Raw genomic sequence first — 17,629 nt, 5'->3', positions numbered from 1 at the left:
GTGGTCGTCTGATCGCGAGCTGTTTTCTGTGTCTCCGCCCCAGCACCTCGCCCGCCTTGCCTGCCTCGGCCGACGGGCGCAGCTCGCTGTTCGAGCGGGCAAAACAGGCATCTGTTTGCCGCCCAACTCGGTGACTGACGAAATGTCGCACCGTAAACGGGCGGGCCACTTTCGCGACACCGGCGTTGTCACGCGTTGCACAGCGTACACCCGTCCTCCACCAGCCACACGGCGAACATTATACACGCCGTAGTTAACCGGCCCGATGAGGTGGCGATTGCATACTCGGCGACGATCGTGCGCGCGGCTGATACCACGACTCGGAGCTCAACGTGCTCCATACTTCGTGTACGAGAACGCCGTGACAGCGCAATATGCGTCGATCGTCTGCCTTGCCACGGCAGCGAGGAGCGCTGGCCTTTCGCGACTGAACTGCTTGTGCCTCTTTTTAAATGTCTGTGTAAGTGCAGCTTGTATCGCGCGACGGGTACCGCTGCTGCGCGCTCTCCGAGCGTTTATTTTAACTGAGGCGCTCGCGCTGTGCATGCCACTTTACAGCCAAGATTATTCTCGAGGCGGGAGTCGCCGGCGTCGTATCCCCACGTTTCTCTCTTTGCAAGAGTCCTTGCGTCCTCTCCCGTCTTGTGCGTCGACTTTCGTCGCCGTCTGGCGTTGTCCGTGGCTAGCGTTACCGCCGCTGCAGTCTGGTTCCCTCGCACCAGCGAGCCAACCGGCCTTTTTGCATTGGGCGAACCGCGGCATAACCAGTTTCTGCGCCGCCAACTTTGGCTCGGCCCGGCAGACTCGTTCTATCGCTCTCGGCAGCGTTCCTGGGAATCTTTTTTATGTGTGTGTGCCGTCGTTACGCATATATTCGTTTGCCTTGCCTCGCGATTGAACAGCGGCGGTGCTTTTGACTTTCTTGCGTCCGCCCAAACACCCTCCTCCCCATGAGATCCTTCGCTCGGGACGGGACCTCTGTAGCCCTGTCATGCATCATCCTCGAAAGATGAAGCCTCAATTGGACACTCGTCAGCTGCCCATTTTGGTGCCACGGGCGCTGTGTCGCGTCTCGGCGCGTTCCTGTCGGCTGTGGTGCTGTCGTAATGTCTGGTAGGAGAGAGGAAGGGGAGGAGGTGTTGCCTTTCAGACTTCTCATTCTTGCGACCTCTTGCCGAGCAGAGCTTTAAAGTAACACCCAGGCCAAAAAAAGAACGAGCCGCGTTCTCCTTCACTGTCGTGGGGGTGCTTGTGCGTAAAAGGAACTATAGCGTTGCAGACTGGTGTAGCAGCACGGTATAACGGCGGCGCGTGCTTTCTTCACGCGCTTGCGACAGTATTGCTGAACACGTGCTCTCCCGCAGGTGTGTTGCTTCGACCGGCCGACTCCAACAGACATGCGATTCGTGCAGCGAGTGATGTTCTTTTGCGCGCGTGCTGTGCACGGTGGAACACGTTGCTGTGTGGGCGTGGGAGAGCCAACCGAAACGACATTGCAGTGGTCAGGCCTTCTCGTTTTAAGCCACTCTGACGATGTAACAATGTGTCGTATACTACACAGTTCGCCGATACGAAAAGGCGCATTTTCAAACAAATACCCCACTGAACGTTTCGAATCCGAACCTCAACCACTGCTAGTTCTCGTGTTAAACCTTCTGATGGAACATTTCTGACTTCAGACAGGTCACAGGAACCACAAACGTTACAGGATTAAACGGAGTGTGCCCTTTTCATAGTGGCGCAGGGTCCAGATTCAACACTGAAGCCAGTCGCTACATTCGGGTGCCCTATAGCACATGGAACTTTTCCCCAGCGTACACAACCGCTCGTCCTGTTACATTGCAGACTGCGCTCCTTGTTTCGTGGTGCTGTCATTCCACGGAGGTGCTCTGACTAGACCAGTTTCCCATGCCTTCCAGTCACGAAACGGTTATCCGCACATGGGAGTTTGACGTCGGGTGGTGCCGCGCGCATGTGTCGCCCGCGGAACATTGCGTTAGCAAACACAGATCAGATTATAATATGTGGAACGCCCCCTGAGGATAATTGTGACTTCTATTTCTCTCTCCAGAACAGCGGCACCTGTAAGATCGCAGATCTCCGCCGACCGGTGCTAGCCACGACCAATCGTTGCTGCAAGCTATGGCAGCATCGTCAGGCATATATACGGCGATGCGACCGTACCCTTTGAAACGGGCTACACTTGACGAATTAAACAAAAGAACTGGTAAATACGTTACGATCACAGATAAAGAGCAAGTACATCGTCGGAAGAAAATGTCTTCTGCCTTGCACCTTGCTCACACGTGCCCGCGAGGTGCAAAATTTGTCGTACTTCTGGTCGCACCACTATGCTTAATCGCCCCGTTCTTTCGCCATAATTCTAGCCGCTTTTTCTTAACGCCGACGATTGCGCCAGCCTCTTCACCTCGGCGTTCTGAAGGAATCTCCTCCCTTATTTTAAAGCCGCGACGTCGTTCGGGCAGGCGAGAAAACGCCACCACAATGAAGGGTCACTCACACACTTCCTTGGCCAGCACCACTGAGGTCGCACGTCGTCTGCATGACTTATCAGAACCCTGATGAATTTGGCATCTCCCGTTCTCAGGACATCACATTGTACTTCGGAGGGGGCGTTTTCTTGCCAACCGTCCCTAATATTGTGAGAAAGCCCTACTCGATCTTGTATAGGAGCAAATATTTTCCCAGGATTGTGAGACTCCTGGCTGGATCTCGCCTCACGGCGGGTGTGTGCTACGCACTTATTGAACTTTATTTAAATTATAAATTGTTGGATGTTACGTGCCAAAACCACGATCTGATTATGAGGCACTCCGTAGTGTGGTATTCCGAAATAATTTCGACCACGTGGGGTTCTTTAAGGAGCACCTAAATCTAAGTACACGGGTGTTTTCTGCATTTCGCCCCCATCGGAATGCAGCCGCCGTGGCCGGGATTCGATCCCGCGACCTCGTGCTTAGCAGCCCAACACCATAGCCACTAAGCAACCACGGCGGGTGAAGTTTATTTGCGAACGCCTCCTCGACAGCTCCTCGTGATTTTTTTTTTTTTTTTTTTGCTCTCCTTGTCGGCAGCTTTCGAACTGAGTATAACTTCTCGCGGTCGTCGCACCATTCATCGTGAGCTGACGAAAAACCGGCCACCGCCGCATTACCCGTCTGCAGTGAAGCCGAACGATGTCAGTGCCGCTTTCAAGTCTGTATGCTCACTGAAACGAGTCCGCAATGCCGACAGTGTCTTGCGTAAGCTTGTCTTTATCCGCTGAGAACGAGCACATACGGATTTCTCGGAGTGGTATAGCTTCACAGTTGAAGAAATATTTGCCCTGGTCCTGGTATAGACTACCCAATTATATAAACAATTTAGCCAAAGTGGAATTTTGTTGCGTAGTTAAATTTGGCCCATAATTTCAACTTGAATATCATTTCCGCGTTTGCTCATTAATCTACACTGTCATGTTCAGGGGCGTCTCAATGCATAGGGTCGCAATTTCTTCAGGCACAAACACTCGAACGCGACAGCACACAGATAGACGGAGACACACGCACTCAAGTCGCCAATCCTACAACAAAAACAACATTTTACTTCTTACTATACTTCTAAACCAACAATATGTACTTCTAACTGTATGCGAATCACGAACTCTTTCTCCCACGTCAGGCAGCACCTCATTTTTTCCGGGTAATAGACCTATACACTTAAGCATTGACGGTGTATGTCCGTCTGTCCTCTCCAACGTCGCTAAACCGTAGTCGAATCCAAAAAGATTTTCGTTCGTAACTGCCCTTTGCCAAGTGGCTCTCCGCCTTCGTTACAGACATACGCCCAACATCAGGATTGGCGGGAATTAGCTCTTGCGAACAATTCTAGCGAAAGTGTTTTCTGTGGATATACTGGTCCTTGACTATGTCATTAGAACTATAGCTGTATAGAAGGCGAACGTTCATACTCTTGTTCCTCCCAACAACGGAATCGCGATATAGCGAAAGTCGACTGCACGTTGCCAGCGCGGGTGACACGATGGGATCGTCAGGGCTGGACACCTGCGAAACAAGTTTGCCACGAATGGAACGTGTCGGCACGTTCGAATTGTAAACGAGATAAATATGGTCGGCGGCACGATTTGTTTCGTTAAACAGAAAATTGAGTCGTAAATGGTAGCGGCAGAAACAATACACGCATATACAAAAGACATAAATGTGGCACGGAATTAAAGGCAGGTGTACAAAGCACGGACGCACAACGCGCTGCTAATAAACAAATTAAAAGAAAACGGAAAACCAACGCAGTGTTGGAATCTAAATGTCGCAAAGCTGTTTAGAGTTAGCAGCACTAGCGGATAACGCGAGCCTCGTGTGGCTTGTTAGCTGTCTGTGTCACGAAGGTTGTCGAGGGAATACGGGTGATGGCATTAGCTTCCCTCGACTGATGAGAGAAACATTACTCCCATTTCTGATGACAGAAAAGCACGACACATATCAATACGTTTAATTAAGGCTTCGTACCGCATGTGTCACAGTGGCACATCCATTGTGGCCGATATTGGTCAAGAATGGGCAGCACGTACTCAGTGCAGAAGTTGTCTGTTCGAGTACACAGCCAGTGATCGACGCAAGTTGTCTACACGTAAAGACAGCAGACAACACATAACCGTGCGGCTCGAGTTGTTCATATATACACACAAATATATACGCGTCGAGGAAACCAAATCTCGGGGAAGAGGCAGAAGCAGCTACGATTTAAGTAAGTTCTTGTCGAAACGTTGGCTCCAGCGACATGCCTTGTTCGACAACTGTCGATCACTCGAAGCATCCATCTAGCTGTGTGTCGCTGTCTGGTACGGACTGGACAACACATGCACGCTGTGTCCGTGTGCCACTGCATACCGTGAAACCCTTCCGAGTCGCTCATCTCTGTGTCGTTCTATAGGCATGAAAACGGCCGTGTTAGGCCCTGCATTTCGTTATATACGTCATTTAGTAATAGCGGAAGCTCGCTGTAAAAGTGATGGACTGTTAACCCGGTTATGCGAGGCACTTTCGATCGCGATCGAGCCCTGTTGCGATCGAGTTGCTCGATCGCGATTGGCTCGATCCCTTCTGCTTCTTGCGCACGGAGAACCAATGGTAATCGGGAAATTCGACCCCGATGCATGAGGTTCCGCCGCTACCGAAAGTGTCCGTGTGACACCGGTATGCATAATACAGCGAATTCTGTGGCGTATACCATTGCGTATTTTCTGCAAGCAGCCGATGCGAGCGGGGTTGTGTGTAAGCCGCGTATGTGAACGCGATGCTCTCTTATAACGCCACGTCATTGGTTGACGCGGCCTTTGTTCGTTCCGAAAGGCCGCGCGGCTGCAGTTACGCAGCGTTATAGAGCCCAGCCCACATGCGACAGTTTAAATATATGTGCATAGGTTTCGTATATATAGAATGGCTGTTTGCAGTCGCTGAATGGTTTCGAGGGCAGCTGAATAATGCTCCCTGCTGAGACGTGCATGTGCGAAAGACGTCATGCGTTACACCTGCTCCGCTGCTGTACAGGCCGGCTGCTTTTCGTATATCCCAAGACCGCGGTGCGTGAAGGGCACAAGTTTTCCGAAAAGTTTCCGTTGAAACCTGTGTATAGAAAGCGTGCCTTGAAGTGTGCGTGCGTGTGTGACGAGTTGCCGTTAATAGACGGCTGGCGATGACGTCATCGTGACCCGCCATTTTCGACTGCAAACACGGTGAGAATCTGCGTCAGCGTGACCGACAGGACGCCAACGACGTTTAAACAGACGCCAGCGGCGTTCCGAATGGGTCTCTGTCGCATTCACGTAAGGCGCAGTTGTGATTTTTGAGACCGACTCGAATACGAATCGAATCTTGGAATATAGTGCCAGAATCGAATCGAACATCCTATTATACGTATTGAATATATGAACAGCCATTTTCACAATAATTATGAAACGACGTAAGAAAGTGCGTTGTATGGCGCACGCTGGAGGAGGCTTTTTTTGATTCGCGATTTATAGTCGTCGCAGCCCGTAAACACCGAGACAGAGCTTTGGGAGTTTGCGTGCGTTTCTGTCCGTGATCTGGGTCGTTGCGCATCTGTATGTGCTTGATTCAACAGAGCTTAGGCTTCTCTGTGTTTCCTTGGCGAGCGGTGATGATAGACAACCTCGTTTCGTCGTGCACGCGGCTTGATGACATGCGTCGCGGTCCGTCGTTTCGAGGTCCGCGATTCGAACTGCGACAACCGGAAGCGTCATAGTTCAGAACCACGCACTTGTCATCCGTGACGTAAGCGGATCGCAGCTGCGTACTTGTATCCTTCACGTTTGCTGTGGCCGAACTCGTGGCCCGCTTTTCGTTGCGTGTATACATGGAACGCAGTGCGTAATTAAAAAGAAGACATTGTGCACAATCCATCGACGATGATAATGAATGCGATCGAATATAGCCCCAATGCTTCAAAGAAAACTATACTCTATTTTATTAGCGGAATGGCTCGCTTGACGGCGTAAATTCGTTGCGTTGAGGATATTTTAGGTGTTTCGTTGCGTAATTCCGCAGAGAACATGCAGAGCTGTCAACCTGGTCGGTTGCCCCATTGCGTCCGTGGTCCAACCTCCGAGTATACGTACCAACCATGGATGATCGCGAAATAAGAGCCAAAGAAACGTTCGCGGCGACCGCTTTGATTGGCTGTCATTTGTGAGCAAGCATCGACGGGAGAGGCCGACGGAAGTGAACTCGCGAGAACAGAAAACGAGGGCTCGCCATGCAGCGTCGCCTTCAAACAGCGTGGAGTTCATGTGTGTAAAGCCCGTTTCACATGGTGCGATTTTGCAGTGCGTTTTTCGCAGCTGCGATTTCCGCAGATGCGCAATTCGCAATCCCGTTTCACGTGGATCTACGGCAGCTGCGTTTTTCGCATACTCGTTAAGCATTCTGACTGGCGATGACGTATGAGCGAGCCGCCTCCTATTGGTCGTCTGTTTCCACCGCTACATGCAGTGGCTACCACCGCATCTGCGTTTTTCGCAGAGAAGTTCAACACGCCGAACATCGAAAAAACGCACGAACGAAGGGTCCGGCGGCCTATTTTTCGCAGCTGCGAATTCGCACGTGCGAATTCCACGTGCGAATTAGCAGACAAAATCGCACCATGTGAAACGGGCTTAATGCAGTTTCGAGAACGGGGCTCCCACTCACCTGCGCCGTCTATAGCGCAGCCAATGAGGAACGAGGACCAGGAGTTCGTTGTCTGTCTGCGGTCCTCCCGTGCGTTTTCTGATTGGCGCACGTAACGTTGTTGCCTTCGGTGCAATGCATCGATTGTTGAGGGAAGCGCGGGACGCTTTAGAGTTCGCACAAACAGGGAATATATACGTGCAAGCGCTGGGGCGTATACGTGTGCTTTCGCACAGCCACATTCATGGTAACGAGGTAACTCGGATCGCCTTATAGCGTTACCGGTACCCGCTGCTACGACTGCGCATGCGCGGAGTTTACCGGTCTCCGACAAAGTTTACCGGGAACAACGTGGCAGCATCGATCCAGGTCGCCCGCTTCGATCCTAATTCGCGCGTTCAACTTGCTCTTAGTCACGACGGCAACTAATAGATGGGTAAATTAGTCACCACTTGGTCTTAGCTCACGCCAAGTACAAAGTGTAGATGCTATTTTGTCGCTGTTGGAACTTAGTCTTTCATCCGTCTATAGGCTATAGCAGACGCTCGTTCATCGTCATCGTTTTGCGCCTCACGAGCTCCGCTCGCTCGCGGGCATGAAGCCATACTTTTTTTTTTATTATTCGCTGTTACATTGAAAGAAGAGTATGCGTTTAGGATGTGCCGTCTCTGTTTAATCAAGACGTTATGGTAGCCGGCGGACCTTGAGGTCAATCACAGTCGCCGTTGTTGCGATCGTTTGTTTGTTTTGACGCTACTGGAACGGTATTGAAAAAAATTAAATTATGGGGTTTTACGTGCCAAAACCAGTTCTGATTATGAGGCACGCTGTAGTGGGGGACTCCGGAAATTTGGACCACCTGGGGTTCTTTAACGTGCACCTAAATCGAAGTACACGGGTGTTTTCGCATTTCGCCCCCATCGAAATGCGGCCGCCGTGGCCGGGATTCGATCCCGCGACCTCGTGCTCAGCAGCCCAACACCATAGCCACTGAGCAGCCACGGCGGGTGGGAACGGTATTGACGCGGAAAGTTGTGTCGACTTTGCATCTAACAATTGGCACCTCAGCATTTAGCGTTGACCAACACACATAGCCGCAAAGTTGCAACATGTTGAACTTTTTCTCGCAACATGTGATTGTCTGCTTAGGTATAATGGTCACCGTAACAGTTGTGCCAAATTAATATATATACACATTCGCAACTTGTTAAAACAATGCAATTCCCACCATTCCCATAGTTGACAGTGTACACATGTAAGGACAAACCAACGTCCACTTCATCGTATTCGTTCCCTTCAGCGTTAAAGCGCGAGGTCTGACGAGGCGGCGACATTGGAGGCCAATAGATGCATCACATAATGGCTTGCTCTGCAGCTCCATGGCCATGTAAAGTGCACATGCAGTGTATCTGCATGGAAAGCGATTTTTCTTAAATTTCGATAGCAATAACACGGACTGTTCAAGGTGTGCCGGCGCCACCGCCGTCGTTCTGTCACGGTGTCGACTGCGCATGTGCGGCCCGCCGTGCGTTCGGCTGCAAAAAATGACGAAGCGCGCACCGTCACGCTGCATGCGCGCAATCGGCTTCTACGTTTTAGTGCGAAAGCATTGTATGGCCCACGAAGCCGAAAATCCGGTGGCGTGGCCGGAGATGGTACAAAAAGTCACGTGGTCGCAGAGATTGACAGATACCCGCGCACCAGGTAACCTGATATGCTTCCATTGTTGGAAGTGCACGCGACGCAGCTCCGATGGAGGGACAAGTCACGTGGTTACAGAGACAGACCGCGCCGGTGGGCAGCGCTGCCAGTCGGTGAGGTGTATAGAGTTACTGTATAGGCTCTCTTCGCTCCCTAAGGGGAGCCTATACAGTAACTCTATGCGTATAGTGCGGTGATTTCGGTGAGCTCTGTTGTCCGCTCCGATGGACGAACATTCGACTCCTCAGTCAGTAGCTACACCTGGTGACTTGTATAGGATGTCCACGCCGAACGAGGCCGTCGCAATATGCTTTCGCATTCATTCACGTTTAGGGATACGTAAGTGCCCTTGACTTTTTTTCTATATGCGGTGCCGAACACGAGCGTTAATGTGCGCGCACACGAACAGCTGAGCTCGCGTTTATCCACATCGTGGTCCGAGTATAGAACGAACCGTAAACGCCGAGATAATCCAATATCTTTGAGCGCTTCACCAACGCCGGCGGTTTTCCTGCGACGTCTCGCGCACCGTGCAATGGCGCCGTTGTTGGCGGCGCTCGTCATGCGTTGTAATAAAAGTTTATTCTCTCTCTCGTCATGCGTTGTGTGCGAGACACGCAACGCTAAACCGTTCTACCGCTTTCAGTGCGTCGTCTTTGGGCGAAACTGTTCTCGTTCTTTTGCCGTGCGGTGGCCTGCCGCTTCATCAAATTGCTTATATACAGAGCGCATTAGCGCTGCCGCTAAAGTATTCCCCCGTCATATATATAGTCCGCGGAATGATTGATCCTTGCCTGATAATCTGCAGACGTTTAAACGAAATGCAGCTCCATTTTAATCAGTGTTCCATCACCATTAGTGCTCACGGGTGATTGACTTGAGTTCGTGCGTGGAGAGCGAACGTGATCTCGTCCCCGGCCGCGCGCTGCCGTCTTTTTGACGCGCATTCCTGAATGAATATATATATATATATATATACGGCAGCTCGCCGACACGTCGTCCTGCAGCTTTCTGAAACTTTCCGCCTTCGTGCCTTCGCGGGACACAATAAAGAGAAACGCTATATATCAGTTTGTACTGATAAATTAACTTTTAAAACTCTAATTTAGTTCATTTTGCCATTAAATTAGAAATTAAAATTTAAATTAAATTAGAAGAGAAGGTGCAGTTTAAAGTTGGATTGTTAGAATTTTGCGCCAGGTCCGCATTGCCGGTATGTTACTGTGGCGTCACAAATTTCCAAGAACTTTTTTTGTATTTGGATCGTTGTGGCGGAGTGAAAATTCTTGAAGCTATAGTTCAGTCTATGACGGCTCTGTGAGAATACAGTGCAGTCCATCTCTGGCTCTAGCCGACGCCTTAAAAATGTTTGACGTCACGGCGAGCTGCGGGAACTTCAAGGTTGCGCCGGCGCCCTTATTTCGTTTTTGCGTCTTTACTCTCCCTTTAACAGTATACTTTCCGCCGGTGTGTGGGTCTTGATACCGCGACGTTCAACCATGCATGGTTGCGGATGGCGACACAGAGGGGCCGGAGTGAACGCACGCGCTAGAGGAATAAAGCGCGTGGCATGGTGTATACTGTATACGCGGAGAGTGTGCGTATTGTATGTAGCTCGGGGGCTCCTATCTAAATACATGGGAAAGGAGAAATCGTTTTTTGTTTCCTCGGCAACAACTGCACCAAATTTGATTAGGTTTGTTGCATTTAAAAGAAAACGTTCCAATCTAGTGACTGTTGTTAGCGAATTTTTGATCTAATCTGTCAATTTTTTATTAAACATGGTTAAAAATAAGAAGTTTTTAGAAAGCGAAACTATGGAGTTTATAACTCCGTCACTCAACAATGAAAAACGATATGACAATTCTGTGAATTGCATCTAATAGTACATCTAAAGCGGGGAAAATTGATGTATTATACATAGCTCTCAAATAGACCACTAATATGTGAGTGGGAGTTTGCAAAACCCTTGTAAGCAACGTAGCAAATTCACGTCAGATATAAATTTATGCATCAAATTTGTCCGCTTTCAGTGCTCTAATGGGTTCAGTTTACAGAACTGCGCTATCTGTTTTTGGTGCAAATACAAGTTTTCAAACTTCGTGCTTCTATTTTGTTTTTGTTGTTGTTGTCTAAATTGCAAAATTTTCAAAATTGCTTTTAACGACTTCAAGCCCTAAATCAAAATTCCGCTTCCAACAGTCACTAGAATTTAACTTTCTCTCTCAAATGCAACAAATTTCATTAAAATCGGCCCAGGGGTTATCTCGATCAGAAAAGCGTTTCGGCGTTTTACATGTATTTGAATAGGCGGCATCGGCGTTTGGCCCGAGCTTTAATTCTCTTAAAGCGAAGCTATCTTAGCGAGCCTTCGCAGACTTTTCTGACCGTGGCTGGTGCTGTTCTGCGTGCATAGCTGTCTGCATTTCTGCTGAGATGGGGAATTAACGGTGTATACTCCAGGAACACAAACATTACGTCAGAGTGATGTTTGCCATTACGGTGCATAAACATAAACATTGTACGACATTACTCGTTGCGTAGATGACATTGTACGCGTCGCATTTGGCTTTATAACATTAAAATATAACCCGCTTCACGAAATGCATGTGCGTTGATCTGCGTAATATTTCTTTTCTCGAGCGTCTTGCTCTGCGGCATAAATGCGCATGTTTAAACAAAAACGTGGAAGCCCACCTTGTGTAGAAATTGTGGCAGTTGCTTAGCGAAAAACTTGTCCCAAATACAAAGCCTGTAGCTGCCTGTGTGAAAGTGATTGGTGACATTATTTTTGCCTATCCGTGATTACATTTAGTGCTATGTTCTTTATCTCGTCGGCTCTGGTCGGAACGCTCAAAAGTATGTGGCGCCTCCATATGGAGGCACCGTGTACGAGTGAAAAGGCTAGGTACTATATACTGCGCATGCGTTTACACGTATAGAAGAAAGTCACAACGTCCATATAGAAAGCGCAAGCGTTCGCAGAGGTGGGCGCGCTTTTCCCTCTCAGTATGTGACGACGAAAACTAGCTCTCACCCGAAGCACCTCCAAGTTCCCGTTTTTACACTTTCGCTAGCTGGACCTCGGCGGCGGCGAAGGCGTGACACGCGTTTGCGCAACGGCGTTCGCGTATGTGCCTCTCTCGAGGCGCGCGTTTCCCAAAGCCCAATTTTCCTATATAAACGAAACCGGCAAAGTGCGAGCGGCGCTCTGCTCCAAACAACGTCTCTCACGGCGCATTGCAAACTGTTGCGCAAAACGCTCGCTTCCGCGTAAAGCCCGGCTGCACTCGCAAGGCGCGCATTGCAATGCACTTTGTACCAAAAGGGAAGCAGGGCCATATTTCTTGCATAAATTGTAGTAGGTGGTGTCCGAATCCACGCCCCAGCTACTGTTGCCTTTGAGTAAGTGAAACCGAGCTCGAAGGCTATGCTTTGCGGACTGCATGCGCCGGAAGTGACTGCGAAACCGGAAGTGACGTCATGGTCACTGGCACTATAGTGTTTACGGGAACTGCAAGTTTACCTAGACTTTGTCCTTTCATGGCTTGAAATGGCCTTTTGGCTTTGTAATCTGATCGTGTTCAACAAAATACTGCGTTGTAAATGCAACAATCCGCAATGATTACGCATGTGGGCAGAGACTGGTCTCCTTGCATGCTATGTTTATAAAACTATTCAAAGTGCTTGAAAATTTTCGAAAGATAATGCGCGATACGTCACAAGACCGTTTGAAGCCACAGGCACGAAGATTAGACAAATCCATGTATTAACCATCGCTCCTAATCGGCGCCATAGTTTCAGTACGGAGAGTGATGCAAAACAATTGTATTTTTTGGAGGTGCATTACCATGTTTGACGATAAGTTTGACGTGTTGCTCTGTATCGCTGGCTGTTAATAAATGACTTCTTTTTTTTTTTCTCGTCGCTATGCGGGTGCCCTCAACTCAACCATAACCAGCGCATGTGCTTATAACAAATATTGGAAGTTTTTTTTTTTAATTGGTATAACGCTTAATATATACAAGAGGTCAATCGCAATAAATTATTTTTTTTTCTTGTTGTAAATATGAAGACTGGTCTGATGCAATCTAAATACCCATGCAACAGGTCTACAAGTGTTCTCTGCTATAGCGTTCGCGCCGTGTTTCTTGAAAAATATATGCACCAGAAGACCTTAAGAGAAACACTCAATCATAATACGTGACTGAAAGGGTTATATAATGGAAACTGTATGCACAAGAAAAATAAAATAAAGGAAAGACTGAGAGACGTATTCGAAAAAAAAAAAAGCTAGGAAAAGCGTAGATTTATGGATATAGCTGACAGAAAACGGACACCGATAGCTGAAGACCTCTTGTGCTGCTACGTTGCATGTCCCGGAATGTCAGCACCATCGAGAGATACGCGTATACTGCTAAACGTTGTGCGACGTGGAGTTAGTGTTACCACAGGTCATAATAAAGTAGCAGCAGATCTATTTCTTGATAAATGAGTTGAAATCAGTAGATACTTATGCTGACAAAAGATACATTTTAAACGAAGTTCTTGCCGGCACGGTACCCGTTGCTTATTGTCAGTTTCACAATGTTTCATCTATAGGAATCAGTTACACAATGCAATCATCTACAAAATTCTTAGCGTGGTGCGTGGTCAGAAAATCCACAAGGCGGACAACGAAACTCGAATACCATAACTAAGAAGGATGCCTTGTTCCAAACCAGTTTTGTAAGCTAGAGCCTCTGTTGAATCTCGTACCTGAATTCTGACGTGTTCATTAAGTTTTGGATGCTTGGGAATGTTCAGCGATGACTTAATTTGTTTACGTGAACTCGATGCTACAGGGTCGATTCAGAAGCCAAGCTGATCCATCCCTACGCGACCGCGTATATTCATGCATTTCGCCAAGCCGGTTAATTGGTCGAGTCAGCCCGTGGCGAGTCAGCCAACTCGTCTCGACTATCCTCGGCCCGATCCGCTAACTGTGACATGAACTCGACGAGCGGTTTTGGACTCGAAAAGCCGACGTGATCCGAATCTATCCGATATGTGTACACGTAGTTAACGAAATTTGTCCGTTGTGTCATGCTTCACCCCCAGAGCGTTCTCAAATCTAAAGGCAATTCGCTCGGGCCTACTATAGGCTTGAAAAGAGTGAACGGGAAGTCGGAAAAGGAATTGCGGAGGCTGTTTTCTCAAATGACCTTCTTTACGTTTACTTTAATCACTGGTCATAATCTGTTATATTCCGTACGTGGAGAGAGAAAAGATAGCAACTTTTGGCGCGCCGACTTGACAGCGCTCGGCGGAAGCCCGTTCACCTTGACTCAAAAAGCTCGCGGTTCTGTCCCTGTAAACCTGTGGGACAAGCAAAAATTCTTTCCGCCCCCCACAAGCTATACTTCTTGCATATCTTGCCGATGCCGCGCGCACGTCGCCTGCGTTATACATATAGATTGTTTCGATCACTTTAGCTCTGCAGGTTCGACTTCTATTCGCACGCTTGCGATGCATGCAACTTTCCTCTCTCGTCCTCGAGCCGTTTTGATCCGTGTGGTCAAAACACCTTGTAAGCGTTTCTCTGGCATAGAGAACGCTTCCAGCATGCGAAGAAATTGTCACGGCTGCTTCCCGGCAGCATATACGTATATACTGCAATTGAACCAGTGCTTCCCGCGTGGTTAGAGTCATTGAAAATTTCGACCGGCTCGAGCGCAAATGGTCGCGTTGATCGAAAAGCTATACTTTTTAATGCGATAGCGTTTAGGGCCCCGTGTCGCAGGAAATCCGGCGTCGGCAACCGGCGTGTGATCGCGGGTGGCGGAGAAAATCATCCAACCACATCGACCGCGCAGGCCCTCCATGTGGTGCAACGTTTTGGTCAACCAAAAATTGAATTTCTCACAGTTAAATCCGTCAGAAAAATGGTAAAGTACGATTTTACCATTCGGCGTCGGATTCGCCGTCGGATTGTTTACCGATCGGTGTCGGAGTGTAATTTGAATGTACCAGAAAACCTAATTCTGCAATTAGCAAACTCAAACCCCTTTTCCAGCATTTCTACCAGACCTGCGCGCGTCGGGGCAATAGCAAACAATTAATAAAATAATAAAAAAAGGTGCTAGGGTCTTCACATTTTAATATAAGACCACTTATATTACCCCTGGAAAAACGTCTTTCCTGCAATGCTTGGTCTTGGCTTTCCCACGTTCAGTGTCGCAGTGATTGAAGCCTACTTGCCGTAGGCGAATGATGCGGTGCGAACGGGTCCCGATAACGCTATCGCGTTCTACTCTTAAAGGCGAAGCTTAAGCGTCCTCCTTTTTTTTTTTTTTTTTTTTTTTCACTCGCTCGCTCCTCGATTTTTCATTTTGCAACTGCTGAGACAATTGAGCAGCAGCAGCGCGTTACTCGTCGGAATACTCTGACGCTTAATTGCGGCTTCGACAGACCGCCGCGCCATGCATTCGAGGATTGCCTCGGCAATATATATATATATATATATATATATATATATATATATATATATGGTTCTGCTGGTGGTGTGTCGTTCATCTTGTTGGTGTTGTCCAAGATTACGCTAGGTCGGACGGTGGGAAGCGAGCGGCACCGATCCCGGGACTGTCTTTGAGAACGAAGCGCTTCGAGGTGGCGACCACTTGCACACGCGAAGGGATTTCTTCTTCCGAGCTCGAGCATCGCGGTTGCATGTACATCACCACCGCGGTGTATATACTCGCCGGTTGCGACTTGTTGCGTGGCCTCTCTCGGTCGCTGTAGTGTGTGAGTGTGCCGGTCCGGACGTTTCATCGAATATATTGTCATCTTTGCCGCCATAAAATAACCTATATATACACCTACAGCCCTGTTTTTAAGAATTCTGTGTTGAAGCTTTCGCTGGAGCACTCAGAATTGCCCGCCTCGGACGTCGACATAGGTGAACAGTGAACGCGTCTCGGTTCCCTGTTCCACTCACGTGGTCTGCGCACACGTGAGTGCTGAAATCCGTGTGAGCACAAGTTTTTCTTGGCTTGTTTCAAGCGGGCCACATGCTTTAATATATCGTAGTGACTATATTGACTCGTGTCTCTCGCGCCGCCCTCAGAAGCCATCGATACACGTGTGACATGCTGTATCTTTCCTTCGCATCGCTCGAATGCAGAGGTTGTGAAACCCCTCGTGGTATATAGTCTGCAGTACATACTCGTTTCTTGCGCGAGGGGCGGCATCCTCTTATGCCGCGATATCCCGGAGTGGTTTACGCCTACAACCTCCTCCCTGTGTAGCCTGCCTCCGATATCCGAGTAGATAGGCAGTGTTTGCGCTGTCCTCGTGCTCTTTCGGCAACACACCTCCTCGAAGGGAGCTCGGTCGAGCGGAGCAGGCGTTTTTGTCACGTCGCTCCGACATCTGAGAAGACGAGAAAAAGACGGGCACCCACAGGGCGCGGAGTCCGCGTGACGGGCGTGTATGCGTCACTTGGTCGATCCGCTACTCCAGTTGTGTCACTTTACCGCTCGAATCACGCCGTTTGTGGTTGCAAGAACATCCTGCGAGTTCGGAACAGGTGGGCGGATCTATAAAGACGCGCTCCGAGTGTTGGGGACGTACTCATTCTGCTGTCTTTATTTGGATTGCGTATACGAATAAACTGGCGTACGTAGTGCCGTGTATTCTTATACGCTGTTGCGCATGAGTGGTTCCAGTTGTCGCGCGTTTGATACGCGATGCTGAGTCGGTGGACTGCAGCTCTCGTGCGTCCCGGCGACCCGCGGACATTGTGATCGCAGCTGGAATGATCACAGATACACTTAACGGGGGCCAGAGAAGTGTGCGCGTCGATTGCCTTCCTTATTGAAAGTTTTTTGAAATATGTATTTTTTAAACATAAATAATGTATACAATTACAAAGTACACACTTTCGAAACCCAACAAATTTGTTAAAGTGCCCCTAGCGATTGTTATCAAGGAAAAAAAAAAAAAAGCACTTCTATGGCAGCTACCAATTTATGCTGGAGATCACGTAAAATAAAAGTAGCTGAAATAAGTAAAACAACAAAATACAGTAACCCAATATATGAACCCTTTCGTCCGGCAGCCGTTCTTGGTACGCACCATTATTGCGGGTACAGTCGAACCCGGAATACCGAACCCGCATATAACGAATTATTGTATATAACGAGCAGCAGTAAAATCCCCATGAAAATTGTTGTATAAAATTTTTATTTTATATGTCGGAATACCACCTATACATCGAACTTGTTTTTGTGATCCCCTTCTGATTCCATATGTCCGGGTTCTACTCTACCACCGATCGGATTTTGAAAAAAAAAATAATAATACTAATAAAACCCCAGAGAAGTGGTGTGCAGTGCATGGGCGCCCTTCTGTACACGTCGTCGGCGCCGTGCGGCCGCCTCTCGCGCGAGCGGAAAGGCGCCCAGCGATGCGTGCATCATTCTCTGCGCCAGCGGCTGCGCCAGAATCGCTGTAGCTGCAGCGAGCACGCACAGCTACGATATTGCCGCATGCGGCGGCGGAAGCTCGCGGTATCCGATTGCCCGCGGCCCTCCTCCGTTCGCACGTGGGGCGGTGGCGGGGGAAAGCGCTTTCTCGGAACCCGTCGGAGGGGGCGAGGGACGTGGCAGCAGCGGCTCGCTCACCCCCGCGGCGTACGTACTTGAACGGCGCTGTTCGGTAAGCGAGAGAGATCCAGCCCCGTG

General features: G+C 49.0%; 1 protein-coding gene across 2 annotated transcripts in view; it reads left to right on the top strand.

Annotated features, from left to right (window-relative positions):
* Positions 1-17,629, top strand: part of LOC119453987 (uncharacterized) — a 117,580-nt gene that overhangs the window by 219 nt on the left and 99,732 nt on the right. The window lies entirely within an intron of this gene.

This window comes from Dermacentor silvarum, chromosome 5 (genome assembly GCF_013339745.2).
Source record: "Dermacentor silvarum isolate Dsil-2018 chromosome 5, BIME_Dsil_1.4, whole genome shotgun sequence".
Lineage (NCBI taxonomy): Eukaryota > Metazoa > Arthropoda > Arachnida > Ixodida > Ixodidae > Dermacentor > Dermacentor silvarum.
Note: the sequence above shows the minus strand (reverse complement) of the source record. Positions and strands in the feature narration are given on the sequence as shown.